The sequence below is a fragment of the Alligator sinensis genome, unplaced genomic scaffold (assembly GCF_000455745.1).
Source record: "Alligator sinensis unplaced genomic scaffold, ASM45574v1 scaffold278_1, whole genome shotgun sequence".
Lineage (NCBI taxonomy): Eukaryota > Metazoa > Chordata > Crocodylia > Alligatoridae > Alligator > Alligator sinensis.
The window spans coordinates 2,777,913-2,792,090 of record NW_005841952.1 but is presented as its reverse complement, the minus strand read 5'-3'; the positions used below and the strand labels follow the sequence as shown (position 1 = coordinate 2,792,090).

General features: G+C 42.7%; 2 long non-coding RNA genes across 2 annotated transcripts; both read right to left on the bottom strand.

Moving 5' to 3' along the window:
- Nucleotides 1-199: 199 nt before the first annotated feature.
- Nucleotides 200-2,315, bottom strand: LOC102368271. The gene is made up of 2 exons (XR_323428.1): nucleotides 2,235-2,315; nucleotides 200-1,198 (listed from the first exon to the last, which is right to left on the bottom strand). It is a non-coding gene; the product is annotated as an uncharacterized LOC102368271 (long non-coding RNA).
- Nucleotides 2,316-11,392: 9,077 nt separating this feature from the next.
- On the bottom strand, nucleotides 11,393-13,565 carry LOC102368023. Its single transcript, XR_323426.1, has 2 exons — nucleotides 13,495-13,565; nucleotides 11,393-12,623 (listed from the first exon to the last, which is right to left on the bottom strand). It is a non-coding gene; the product is annotated as an uncharacterized LOC102368023 (long non-coding RNA).
- Nucleotides 13,566-14,178: the final 613 nt, after the last annotated feature.

Here is a 14,178-nt window from a genome sequence, read left to right as displayed (position 1 = left end):
AATTATCCCTGCTGACCAGCCATATGCTAGTAAGTATACACAAATTGGGTAAAGTGGAATTAACCTAATTAATACTCTATTTTGGGAGGAGAAGCAGTTGAGGTCTTTAAGTTAACCTGGCATTATAGTTAACAGATGGCAGTTAGAGTTCACGCACAGCCTTTGCAGTGTGTACAGCATACAGGACAGCTACCCAGTATCATTGGACAAGTAAAACAAAAACTTTATTTTCACAATTTAAAAAAAGAGCCCCAATTCTTCATTACATAAGATTATACAAATACTGCAAAGCCCTGTAGAAGGGGGAAGAAAAAAAAAAAATGCATCGTCTACATTAAAGGTACAGTGTCTTGGGAAGTCAAGTCAGGACCATTCAGGTAAGAGATGTGCTATATTTCAGTCCAGTGTGGAAGGCAGAGAACTTGGACACTGGCACAACTCCCACCCCCAAAATGCATGTTCACTTGGGGAGGTTGAACTCAGGAGCACAGATAAAGCCAAGACCAGCCAGTTTTAGCCAACATCACTTGGTTAGCCAGATCACAGTGGCACCTCACTTCTAGCAAGACTGCTTTGCCAAGGTAGTCCAAGGTTTTAAAAGCAAGTAGTAGCACTTATGTTAAACTCCATTTCAAAGGAAGCATCTTTTCACTGCTATTAGTCTCTAAACAGGTGCAGAAGTGGAGTCCCTTTGAGTGCTTAAACATCCAAGGACTAGGGAACATTCAGGATTGGGTTCCCGATTGCCGTTAAGATGCAAATTGTTGCTATTTCCAGAAGCTGGAAAGGGACTTCTGAAGATTTAGAGCCCTTTCCACTGGCAGCTTCCACCAAGAGCTGTACTTGCTTGGCTGCCAATTCTGGTTCAGCTTTGCAGGACTCTTCTCCACCCACTGCAGGATTTTCCCCTCCTTTTCTGTCTTCTGTGCCACCAGCAGGGACCTGGGATTCTTGGCCACACTTCTCACTTTTTGCCACCACTCTCTCTGCAGCAGACTGGTTTTCCTCATTTTCCTTCGAACTATTACAGTAGCCTTTATAACATCGTCCTCCATCTTCTCTGTAGTTGATTCAAGCCATTTCTTGCTGATTTTGCCTCCCATGCTTGCAGTGCTACAGCAGCAATCCGAATCAGGTGTGGCAAGTGTCTTTTTGCAAGGATGTTAACTTCTCACTGCAGCAGGCACAGCTCTCAGCTCTACAAGAAAAAAAAAGAAAAAAGAAGCAATAGTAAAAGAGGTCCAGGTCATTCATTCCAGGTACTCTTTTACCAAAAATAAGAAAGGAATGCCATTTTTAGCTTAGGGAGTGCATTGCTCCTTTAACATGGGATATCAACAAGACTGGTACTTTGCTTTGAAAAATTAATATTTCATTGCTAGATCATGGATCACCAATAAGCAGCTAGAGCCATGACTCTGGGACAAGAACACTGTTCCCCACAAGTTTTATATATACACACACCCATCAGTGAGCTGAGTGCCAGGACTGCATATAGCAGGAAGAAACTTATTAGTAACCACCTACACAGCTTAGTAGGTTTTTAAAGCAAGTCGCAAATAAGAGAGAAGAGACCCAGCTCCCTTTGGTAACCTTCCAATAACTTGGTTTTATCCTTCCTTTCCTCCCCCACCACTATACCCTTATTTAAAGGACTAACAAGAGTTATTGAAGAGAGGACTCCCTTGCTAAGGGAGCAAGTCTCTAAACAAGCCATGTTTTAGATGAAAAAGTTCCTAGGCCCACCTAAAGAACAGGAATTCTTCTTTCCTACAGAGGCTTTAAACCTGCAAGAGCATCTCAGTTGTCCTATTAGTTTATACACTGCTCTCTTCCTGTTCACAAATCCATTAGTATTTTTAGTGACTCACTGCAAACAGTTCGGGCTAGCTTGCTGTATTTTTAACAAGTGCAAGCAGACAAAGTTTCTTAAGTTGAAAATACAGGTCTACAATGCTTTCACACCACATGTTGGACACCCAAAGGAACACACTGGATTTGATTGAAGCCAACATCCTCTAAACCATCAGTAGCCCACATGGTGAATTTCTCCGCTAGAAGAAGAAACAGGTTAACCCAGCCAGTCATCTCCCTTTGAGCCATATCACATTTCAGTGGCAAGCAAGGTAGTGACAGTAAAAGATGCATGCAATGTTGTTAAACACAACATCCCTTTAATTACACAACCAAGGAATCATTTTTAACACAGCAAGACAACCATGAAGCTTTCTTACCCCCAAAACACACATGTGAATCTCACCAGGCTCTTCCACTGACCATCAATAAGTCCTGCTCTAGTAGGCTGGCTGCTCTTATAAAGCACTGAGTGGTCACACAGAACTGCTTCCCCACAAGCCCTGGAACATTAGTTCCACTAATTCACTGTTTTCTTGCACCATTATTCTTTGCTGCAACCTGTGAAAGACAGAGGTGAATGCTTTTGCAAGTTCTTTGCAGAGCTATGTGGTTGTGTCTTTTATATTCATACATTCATGGTTTTATTTTATGGGGCTTGGATTTGGAAGTTAACAATAAAGTAAACATAAAAACCAATGGTCCTCACTTCTATATCCCTATGTCCCTTTATACATACATTTTATTTGGAGCAGGGCTTGAGTTCACGACGCTTGAGAGTGTGTGTCTGTCCATGCAAAATGGTGAAGGCTAGGCCATGGGCTATGAATGTGTCTTTAATGGTGGCTTCCCAAACTGTACAGAACTAAGTATCTATGCATGTCTTTTCAGGACTAGGAGCTAAAATTGTACTGTGGGGGGCAAGTGGCCAGATGTGTGCCAAAAGATAGTTTTTAGGAGTGTTGTAATTTAGCTGGTTGCCACTGCTGTTTCAGGTGAGAAGCAATATGGTATGCAAACACACTGTCTTTTCTCCTTCTCTGCTATTTGACAATGGCTTGGTTATGCTGAGGTGGTGTTATTGCTGCTCATATAATTGAGGACCCTAATAAGATCTGGTCCACTACCATGGACTATCACAGAAGTCCTCACGACTGCATCATTCATGTAGGGATAGCATATCTGCACGATGGAAGGAAGAATCCTAAGTCCCATAAGTGAACCTAACTGTGGTACCTGGGACCCAGTAGCATATTTGGGCAGGACCAAACAGTGCTGCTGCACTCCTCCACAAACTTCCCAGCTTCTTTTATTCTACCAGCTCGCATCCCAGAAAAAAGAAAGGTGAGTTGAGGGCCCTGTTTTTCACTCGTGTTCCTTGGAAATATAATATTTAGGGGAAGATTCTAAAATGTACATCACTCCAGATCAGATTATCATCACCACCGTTTTCCAATGCCTGGTTTTTACTCAGGTGCCTATTTGTTCTGCAGAAGAAGCAGGCTTAACTGAGTTTAATATCAGTATTGCTACACTGGAGTCTCCGTGCTGTCACCAGAGCCATCTTTTCGAGGGCCAGGAGGTGAGCCAAAATTAAATGAAAGGAAGTCAACAATGTGTAGGTTTAGACATCTCCTTGATGGCAGTATACATGGTGTGTTCTCCCCTACCTGTTGCCTATTAGCTTGAAAACAATTCTTTAATATGACTATCTCTGGACAGATTCTGGTCAAGTCACCAAAATCACCTCCTGCCAGGGCAGTTGTGTCCACAGTAAATATAAACTCATCACAAGTGGATAGGGTTCTTCTGTAAGTCTTTGGCAAAAACTCATTTTAATTTATTTTAATGTTATGCTTTATTTCTGTGTTTGAGCTTGTTGAAAAAATGTAAACAGCAGGGGCCCGTGACTGGCTCACAGGTAGAGCTGGCAATTAAAACCTGATATTTCCAATAAAAACGCCTGGGGTCATCTTTTTCCTTTGATCTTGCTCGTCAAAGAAGTTGATTTTGTCAGAAATATTTTAATAAGAAGATCAATGCACCTGAGTGGAATGGCCTTGATATTCTGGCAGAGAAACCATCGGTTTTTTTTATATGTGCATTATATAAAATACACCACAGGAAAAGCTACAGCAGAGGGCGGACCCAGCTTCACATCCTGGAGGACTCTGATGAGAGGGAACATGGACAACAACAAAAACTTCTAATGCACTAAAATGTTTGGAGAGCCATTAATGTACAAGCGATTAGACGGCACATCACTTACATATTTTTAGGGCTTGGATAATATCCTCCTTGCTAGAGAAACTGGTCTCTAGTGAACAATTCCATATACCTATCAAGATCTTGCTGACAGAAGTGAATGCTATTTGCAATATGAGCCACTACCTGCTTGGGCAGTTTCTAATCTGCTAAGGGAGCGTGTATATCTTACTGTTGACTGTAAGGGGCTGTTGAAGGCAGTAAAAAAGTCTTGTGTTTGTTTTTCCCTGGCTCCATTTATTGAAAAGCAGACTCAAGTCCATCCAGTTTAATGTCTTTAATTAATTTTGTGAAGGAAGATAGAAAGCCAAGGTATGTTTATTAGGTTAAAAACTAAAAGAGACACCTGCACAAATTATATAGCTCAACTTAGATATCATTTTAGCACACGAGGTAACATAGATCAGCAACAATGATCATTTCTAGCCTTTTCACCTTTTCTCGATCCATTTTGCAGTTAAAAATTGGTTTCCCTAGGATGTTTCATTGACGGAGAAGTGTCTACTACACTAACCTACAGATCAAGGTGTGCAGAGGTACAACTGATAGCTACATTATGCAACATGGTTCTTGATTTTTTTTCCCCACTCTCATCTGCTGTGTCCTGACACTAACCACCGTGAGCCCCTTGGGATCAGTGCTGTCATTTATTAAGTATATATAGTCCAGCTAAGCTGGCTGAAGTGCTGTAGTGTGCAGAGCAAGTCGGCAGATCAACACATAGCTATTCTTCCTGTAGAAGTGAGACTTGGAAAAGAACAAAAAAGTGTGGACAATAAATTTGCTTGGAAACTCACTGGAGTTGTCAGGGAAACTTTTCTGCTCAAAATGAAATTTCTACAGCAAGCATCCATTTAATGGGAGATTTGTCAACAAGCGAACATCTTTTTTTTTTAGTGACAAAGTCAAATTGTGCAGGAAAAAGCTAAACACATATGTTCCCAGCCAAACTGATAGACAAAGGTGCCAAGAGGTTATTTGAGGGGATATGGAGTTATATAGGACCTTGAACATGAGGATGAAGGGGGAAAAAATCCAATCCCTAGCCCCTGTGAGTAAATAGGAAGTTTACTTTTGACTTACAGAGTCAGGATTTAATACATAGATTTTTATTTTTGTGCAGCAGAAGAGAAGATGTCAATGATGACTTTCAGGGTGGGTGCACAATGACAGAAGTACTCAGCATGTTTCAAAGGAAAGGTGACTTCAACAATGCATTTTAAAGTGAAGGGAGCATGAAAGGAGGTTCCAACAATCTTATCATCATTAACTAAGCACGGTTTATAAGCAAAAAACCAAGAGACTCAGACTTAATAAATGTAAGGGGCAATACTGAGGAAGAACAGTATTGAAGGAAGAGATGAAAGTATGGGAGTAAGGACAGCCCTGAAATCAGAGAGGCAGAGGATGATAAAGGAGGTCAGCGTTCATGCAAGTGGAGGTTGACGATGTATCGCTGTATTTCCTTGATTCCAAGAGAAGGTTTTTCCCCCCTCGGGGGGGCTCCCCTCGCCGCCTCCCCCACTGCCTGGTTGGAGAAAGGGAAGGTGGCACAGCGAGGCATGGCAGAGATCAATGGACAACACATGGTAGGAAGTCTATGATAGCTCAAGGTTTGGGAGGAGAATGAGCTTGTGAACGTGGAAGACAACACATATGTGATTTAATCATAGGTATTAGAGGGAACCTGTGAGGGGAGGAGCTGGTTTGAGAAGTGAATGCTTGAGCTGCCTCATTTTGATTTCCAACTGGTTTTCTGAGCATCTGAGAACGAGACTCTTTTTTTCCCTTACAAACAGTCTACATTTTGGTCAGGGCCAGCTTGCCAGCTACTCAAGCAAACCTGCCTGATCCCTGCTGTTCAAAGGCTAGCAGGTGGTTTTTGGTTTTGGGGTTGTTTTTTTGGAGGGAGGGTGCAGTTAGCGTGAAAACTATTTCTCTGAGCTAACAGTACTTCCCTATGCATCGTTAGGCCTGGCCAGTTACCACAGTGGTGTATTATGGAAGTGGCCCTGTAAGGCTGAAGTTATGGCTCTCCAGATCTGTATTTCATGGGTGTTGGTGCCTGAGGAGCTCTTTCCTAACCCCAACCTGGAAGCAGTTTGAGGATCTTCAGAGTTTGGGGGGGCATGCGGAGCTGGCAGGAGCAGCTAGGGCAATGGCGGTGTGGATTCTTTGGCAAGTTGCACTCCAGTCCTCTTCTGAGCTTTATAGCATAAGCTGTCAAGGCGCAGTTTTTAGCAGGTCGGTTCTTTTAAACCAGTGTGCAAACAACTCCAAACATGCCTCAGGTCAGCTTCCTTCAGCAAAGGTCACCACACTTTTACACAAAGATGCTGCAATGATAAAAAAGTATATTTATTGTCAGCAAGCATCAGAATGAGTCAAGCATCAGTGGTACTCAAACCCGCCCAGAGTCTTTCCGGACATGAAGAATGGTTATTCAGCAAAATCTAGTTTACATGATATAAATCAGGTACATAGCATCCATCGAATATTGTTTCATAGAGAGGAGGCCATCTCATCAGATGTACGGTTGGTGCACATGTAACAGACACCAATAATGCCATTTTTGGGGGTGTAGGTTGTAGCCGTGTTGGTCTAAGGGCCTAGGCAGACAAGGTTCCTTGGGTAAATCCGGTATCTTTTATTAAACCGACTACTTGAGTAATACGGGTTGGTCTAATCTTTTATTTCTTTTATCTCTTCCTTCAATAATACTCAAGTAGTTGGTCTAATAATAGATACCGGATTTACCCAAAGAATCTTGTCTACCCATAAAGCCAGGTATCTGTTCCAGATCTTTGCAGTAGGCAGGACAAATACACACTGTCATCCTGCAAACAAGGCTATAAGAAAACTTGCCTCCTTTTAAATTGTCATCCTTAAAAGCCACGGGTTCATTATGCATTAAAAGAAATAATGTTACAACAAGGTCACGTAAATGCATGGAAAATACTACCTACGGAGAAAGGAAGGTGGCTGTTCTGCTGTAAGCACAATTACGAGAGTTCAGCCACGGCGGGCAAAGAAGGGGGAGATCTACCAGTCCATCCCCAGAGATGTAGGTGAGAATAGGCAATACAGCTTAGTGGCAAGAGAGTGTCCAGTAGCATTGTAACTAGGGATGAGAGCTGGGCCCTGGGAGGATGGGGATAACCTGCTAAGGCTGCCGGATCAGAGGGCTCAGAAACAGGTAATAGCGTGGGTTAACAGGGGTACTTTGAAGATATTTTTAGCATTAATAGCAGATGAGAGAGAGGACAGGGGGTAGTACTTGGTCCTCATATGGGAGGGAATTTTAAAGGTCACCTTCCTGTCTGCTCTCATCACCTTTAATCGTTGCCACATCCGGGGGGGGGAGGGCTGTCCCTGAACATTCAGGGCCTCCCTGATGGCAGCTGCTGTTGTCAGAAGCTCGTGTTTTAGTGCCAAGTCTGGTTGCCCTAGCTCCACTTGGCAGCCTTTTTCTCTGCCCGTTGCAGTCTCCCCATGCCTCCTTGATTCTGTACCATCAGCAGGGGTGCAGGATTTTTTGTTGCTTTTCTCAGCCTTTTCTACCACTATGTTTGCAGCAGACTGGGAGGGAGCTCACTGCAGCAGCCTCCATCCCTACTTCTTCCACCCTCTGGGCTTGTTGTAAGAAAATCTGAGCCACCGCTTTCCAAGTTTGCTTCTCATGTTTGCAAATGCTACTGCAGCAGCTCTGATCAACCGTGGCAAGTGACTTGCTTCTCCTTCCAAGAGTACAGGCTGTGCTGGGAACTGCCAGTGGCCAGCAAGAGAACCGGAAGAGAGAAGGAGACAAGATACTTTGCCACTGAGAGGAATTGACAGCAGAGTAAATGCTCCCTAGAAGAGCCAGCACACATTAGGGAGTGGAGTGTACTAACTAGTTAGGCCACTGCATCATTTTGAAGCGAGGGCTCTGCTTTGCAGCATCGCCTCATCACGCTGCACGAAGAGATAATAGAAACATTCACCAAAGTGAAAGCGAGGTGCCCTGTGGAGTCCACATAAACCAGCCAATGAAGTGACTGCCAAGACTGCATACGGTACGGCTGATGTTCCTGGCACCCAGCCTTGGAGGAAATAAAAAAAGGTAAGTAGAGGGATCACGTGCACATCCTCATGTGTTTCTTTGTGCAGATTTAAAGATTCAGTCACCCAGAGGCTGACACACTGGCTTTTTAAGGGCCAGTCAAGTGAGAGTCCCTTCTTCTCTATCTGAACGTGAGTTATGGTTTCACTTAACCACAAGACTGAAAAGAGAAATTTGCAAGTGTGAACCTCTTCCTCAGAGCCTGAGCATCACAACGTGACAGAAAGCTTTTATACCGAGTTCCCCTGCAGCCGAAGCAGCAGCAGCAGGGAAGATTACATGTAGTCTACTACTCCCCTGATCCCTGGTGAGTTGTATTAGTTTAACGAGAGAGAGTTAGAGTACTGCATGGTTCATATATTCAGGCAGGATCACAAGCAACAGGTGGCCTTGGCCCCTAAATTCTACAAGTAGTTTCACAGTTGTATTTTCCCTGACCATCTCTCAGCTCAAATTAAACAATGTGAGCATAAGACCCTTTGTTCCCACAGTCTTTAGACATACAGTTTAAGGTTCTGCAATTTATGGTAGTCCACTAAATGACAAATTTTATCCTCACTTTATCCGCCACTCTTGCAAAAGAAGACATGTACTACCCAAGTCTGATCTCTGCACTGCTTCTAGTGTTGTTGATGCCAGAAGCACTTCCTGCAGAGCCCAGTGCGCCCTGTCTTAATATAAAGTCAACTGTTTGAAAATGTAGTGGTGACCTCCACAGGTGATATTAGGTATGTGGGAAAAGCCTGAGCTCATGTTCAAGTCTTAACAGTTGGTTTTTATTACAGAAACCAATCTTTAATGTAACATTTGGGCAGGTTCTGGTCAAGAGTGCTTCTTGCATTTAATAAAAAGTAATCACAGGTGGGGGTAGGTGTCTCTCCTAATGCTTCTACAAATGCTTTCAGTGACGGGTTTCGGTTCATTTAAAGAATATAAACAGCAGAGACTTAAAATTGACCATGAGATGAGGCTGGCAATTAAAGTCTGAAATTGCTGACAAAAGTTCCCAGGCTGTCTTTAGCCTTTGACCATTACCACCAAGAGAATAATTTGATTTTTGTCACAAATATTTGAGTGTGATGTGTGGCCAACTTGGTAGCAATGCCCTCGGGAATCCTGGCAGTGAAGCTGCTGATTCTTTATATGTGCTTTATGTCTAATATGCCATGAAAAAGCAGACATTTGAATTCAGGTCCTAGAAGAGGTCCCAACACTACATGTTTGAAGACCCAGTGATATAAACCTGACTTGATGGCAGGTAAATTATAAATTTAACAGGGCTAGGAGGGTGCCTTAATTGTTGGTGGAAAATGGTCACTGGAGAATAGCAAATTTGTATCAAGATTATCCAACATCAATTGACACTATTAGCAGTGATATGAATTGCTCCCTTCTAAAATAGTTTCTGGATCTGTTTTGGGAGCATTCATCTTAATCCTGACATAAGTGAACAATTAAGTTCGGTTATGTGTTTGTTTTTCCCCTAGTTGCAATTATTTCTCTCGCTTTGCTCTAGGAAGCAGACAGCAACCCATCACAATATGTTTGGTCTTGCGAGCTTTGTGAGCCCAAATATCAAGCAGGGAGATACTACTGGTCAATCTAACAAAGACTGAAAAGACTTCTGACTAACTGTAGCACTGTTTGAATCGCATTTCTTACATCTCAAGAGTAGGTACTGACAAGCAACCAACCCCATTTGCAGCCTTTTCACCTTCTTTTAGGCTCCTTTGAAATGACAGGTGGTTTTAGTGGGATGTCTGGTAGGACAAGATAAAGCATCTTCCCTGTTCATGAACAGTTAAAAGCTCACAGATGTATAATTGACAACCATGGCGCGCGAGAAGGTGTTTTGTTGCTCTTCCGTTTCTTCTCTCCTCATCCGTTTCATCCTAACTTTAGACTAATCTCTTTGGAACAGAGACTGTCACTTGCTATATGTTTTTACACCTAGTACAGCCAATTCAGTTGAAAATCACTTAGTATAAAGTTATACCTGCTTACAGTAAAAGCAGACTGTTCCAGGAACAGAGGTCAGCCAGAGGAAACAGAAAACCTTTTATTTAGGACAGTGTAACCTGACAGAATTGGGCACAGATCACTACAGAGAATAGAAACCACAGAAGCAGTAATGGAGCCACAGTCTCTTCTCTCACTGTGGGAGATGCTGTTAGATCTAGGAAGCCCCAGAGAAAAAGCAGCAGCAGATAGCTAAGAGGCAGAGGAAGTTAGACATGCAGGAGTTTCAAAGACAGAATTATACAAGGTGGTAAATGAATGAAACTTTACATAAAGAAACATGAGAGCTTGCAAAATACCAGTGGAGCCAAGGCAAAGCATCACTTAGTTTAGATCCGACAGGGAGAGGGATTGCAGATGGGAGAATAGAAGTGGCTTGAAGAGCAGTGAAATAGAGCCTTCCTCCTCATTTTTGTCATTTCAGGCACTCAAAGCAGAGGCTACTGCTTTTACTAATCCACAAAACCCCTACAGTTTGCTTTCATCATCCTAGGGCTCCTGTTACTTCAGCAGAAGGGATATAGGTTCATTTTTCCCTGCCCCCTTTAGGATCACTTGTCATAAAAAGTGCCCCTATATGTAGTACTCCCTCTGTTCTGCCATTACCAAACTCAATTAGAGAGCTGATAGTACAGTAATATGACAGACATGAGCATAAGATAGCCCTTCCTAGCTATATGGAAGCTCTATTCCAGAAGGGGCACTTACCTAAAGTGCATCTGGGTGAGACTTTCAAGCATAGGCGAGATGCAAGTGCTGCCATGGGAGGGGGCACAACTCCACACCACCACTGTCAGGCACTGATGTCAGACAGACAGCAGCCCTGTGTCCTGCTATTAGGGCAGATATTTGGGGGCCACATAGCCCCCCCCAATGCAATGCCAATGCTGTCGCATACCTACACCCCCTCCCCAACCTTAAGAGCAAGGAAGCAGTGAGTGGGAAAAGATGAAACAAAGGAAGTTCAGCTATTTTGATTCTTCTGTAAATGGAGCTCAGGGCCTCTTCTTATTCATCTAGCACTAAATATTGTCATACACTCAGTGTATTAATTAGCTTTACACCCATGTTTGGAAGCAATTCCCTGTTTAGACAGTTTACAGTTGGAGATTTGTTCTCCACAATGTCAAAATAAACCATCCATAGACATAGTGCTGTTATAAGAGACATTTATTATTGCTAGGGGTGGGGACCCCCCCCCCCAATTACAAAGTGCTTTCCATAAGCCTCTGTGGTCCTATTACCATCCACATAGAATGGTTGTTCAGAGTAGACCCAACTTTAACATAAAAATTTTCTTCCATTGTTCGTTCCTTTTTTGGAAAAAAAAAGCAGCAAGTACTTTTGGTTGATTACAATGTCAGATCCACTTCCAGAGTTTTACAGCATGAGACAAACAAAGGATGAGATGACTTTAGGACAGCAAGTTACATCTTAGAGTCACTGATGATGCTTTTATTTATATACAACAATAAATTTAAGAGAAAAAGCATCATCATACTAATATTGTTTAAAGGAAACACTGGAAAATACTATGCCAGGCAAGTGCAATTTTTTCTTCTTTGGGTCCCTACACACATGCTGGGCTTCTAGGCAGTCCAGCCTGGAGAACTCGGGTCTGTAAAGAAAACTGGTAGAGAAAGGAGGTATTCTGTAAAGGTGTGGTGGGGAAGTTTCCCCACCACCCAAGAGAGTCTTGTTCTATGCAGCAAGGCTAGACTACATAGCACAAGAGCAAGAAACAGAGAAGTACCATTCAACAACATGCAGTTTGTCCATTCCCCCTGGTAACAACAAGTACTAAATCACCACAACCCTTTGAGTATTTGCATGTGCTGCAGTCCAAGGCTTTATTTCATATTACTAGGAGCATTCTGGAAGAGGTTAGTAACTTTGATGCAGAGGTGCCTTGTGGAAGAGGCATTTTTTCAGGTACTTCCCCATCAGCTCAATTTTAACAGTTGTTTTTGTACTTGCAGAACCTGGCAAGGGTCCGTCTCTAAAGGCTCCTACAATTGTATCTGCAGAGTCTTGCTTCAGCAAGATGTCTGGTTGCTCCGAGCCCGTTAAAGAGTCTCCCTCTCTTTCCTCATCTTCAATCTCATCAGCAGGGACCTGGAAGTCTTTGTTGCTTTTCTCATTCTTGAGAAAGTTTGTTGCTGCAGCAGGTGGGGTGTCTTCACACTCCTCTGCAACAGCCTCTATAGCCTCCTCTACCTGCTGGGCTATTGGTCTCTCATATGCAAAGCAAAACCCCTTCTTGCTAAATTTGCCTCCCATGTTTGCAACACAAGGGAAACACCCAAAGGTGTGAAAATCAACTTGCTTCTCTTGCAACTGCTTCAGCAGGTAGTCCGCAACGGAGACTAGCAACCAGTGAAATCTGTGGGACAGAAACAACATATTAGCTATTTGTTCAGCCCAAGTGGTATCTGGTAGCACAGATAATCCTCTTCCAAACTCTTAATTCACATTGGTTAGTTGACCTCAAAAGGTTAGACCAGTACATTACTTTGAAATTCCAATGAACCTGCCAAGCATTTCTGTTTTATACTGTGTCACTAGAAGCAGACTGAAAGGATCATTTCACCACAAGAAAAAGTGGGATGTGTCAGTTCACTGGTCATTTTTTGTTACTGGCACTAGCTATGAGATATCCCACCCTCCTCCTCATCCCCTATACATCTGTGAAGGGGAGGGGAAGAGAAACAAGACAGCTTTTTCCTTCGTCTTTCAAGGGCTCCTTTGCAATTTAACAATCCAACCCACCCAATAGACTTGGCATATGTTCACTACCAAGAATACAGTTATCTTTCTGGCTTATTTAGAAAAGAAGATGTGTCCATACCTGTAATGGCTCTACAGTAACAGTAGGAAAGGTTCAATTGGTTTCTCCTATCAAAGGTATTTCACATCATTTTCTACAAATATTTTAGCTCCCATGGAAGTGTTCTGAACAGACAATATAGTGTTAGTCTTAGTGCACTTTGCTAAGCAGACTTTGCTTATTGTGTTTAGTAGGTCAAGAAACAGTAAAAGAGAGATGCATCACATCCCATCCATCGAGGGTAGTTCCTTGAGCCATCCCCTACCCATTAAAGGGAACTTGCTTCAGAACGAGGTCATGCTCCAACAGCAACCAAACTCACAGAAATAAATATACATAATCACATTGTTATACTATACACAGCTTGAAAATTAAAACCTAGAAGAAGCACTTTCAATACATCAGAAGAATACAGGAAAACTCTTACCAAGCAAATAGAAACATTCCCCCCAGCACCTCAACAACCAACAGGACAACTGACCTCCTACCACCTAGCCAACTTGTACCATAGGCGGCAGCCTGGCCTTATATAGCACTAGGTAGTTACACAGAACTGCTTCCCTACAATACCCCGAACATCAGTTCCACCAAATTACTTTCCCCTCACATCATTTCCTTTACCTGCAGAGATAAAGGTAAATGCTCTTTTAAACTCTTACAACCAGGTAGTTTTATCTTTTCTATCACCTTCTAGTGGTGTTATTTGATTATACTTTAAAAGTTAAAATAATGAATGCTCCATACTAATATATTCCTATGTCTCTGTGTACATTATTTACTTGGATTAGGCTTTACTGTACGGTTGTGGTATGAATGAGCTCGTTCATGCAAACTGGTGTTGAGACAGGCACCAATCCTGCAAACCATCCCACATGTGGCCTGGTACATACAGAGATTTATATGTCTGAGCGTAATGGGGATTTGGCCTGTTGCATCAGCTTTGCCAGCTGTTTGATGTACAACCCCCCTGCCATATCATTTGAGAGTGACTTGGCTTTGTAGTGGTTTCATTGCGACTACAAATTAGATTGGCTTCCTAACAGGATCTGATCGCCTGCTGTGGAGCAGGGCAGAAGTTACTATTAGTGTCCCACTCCTTCTCAGGGTTGTG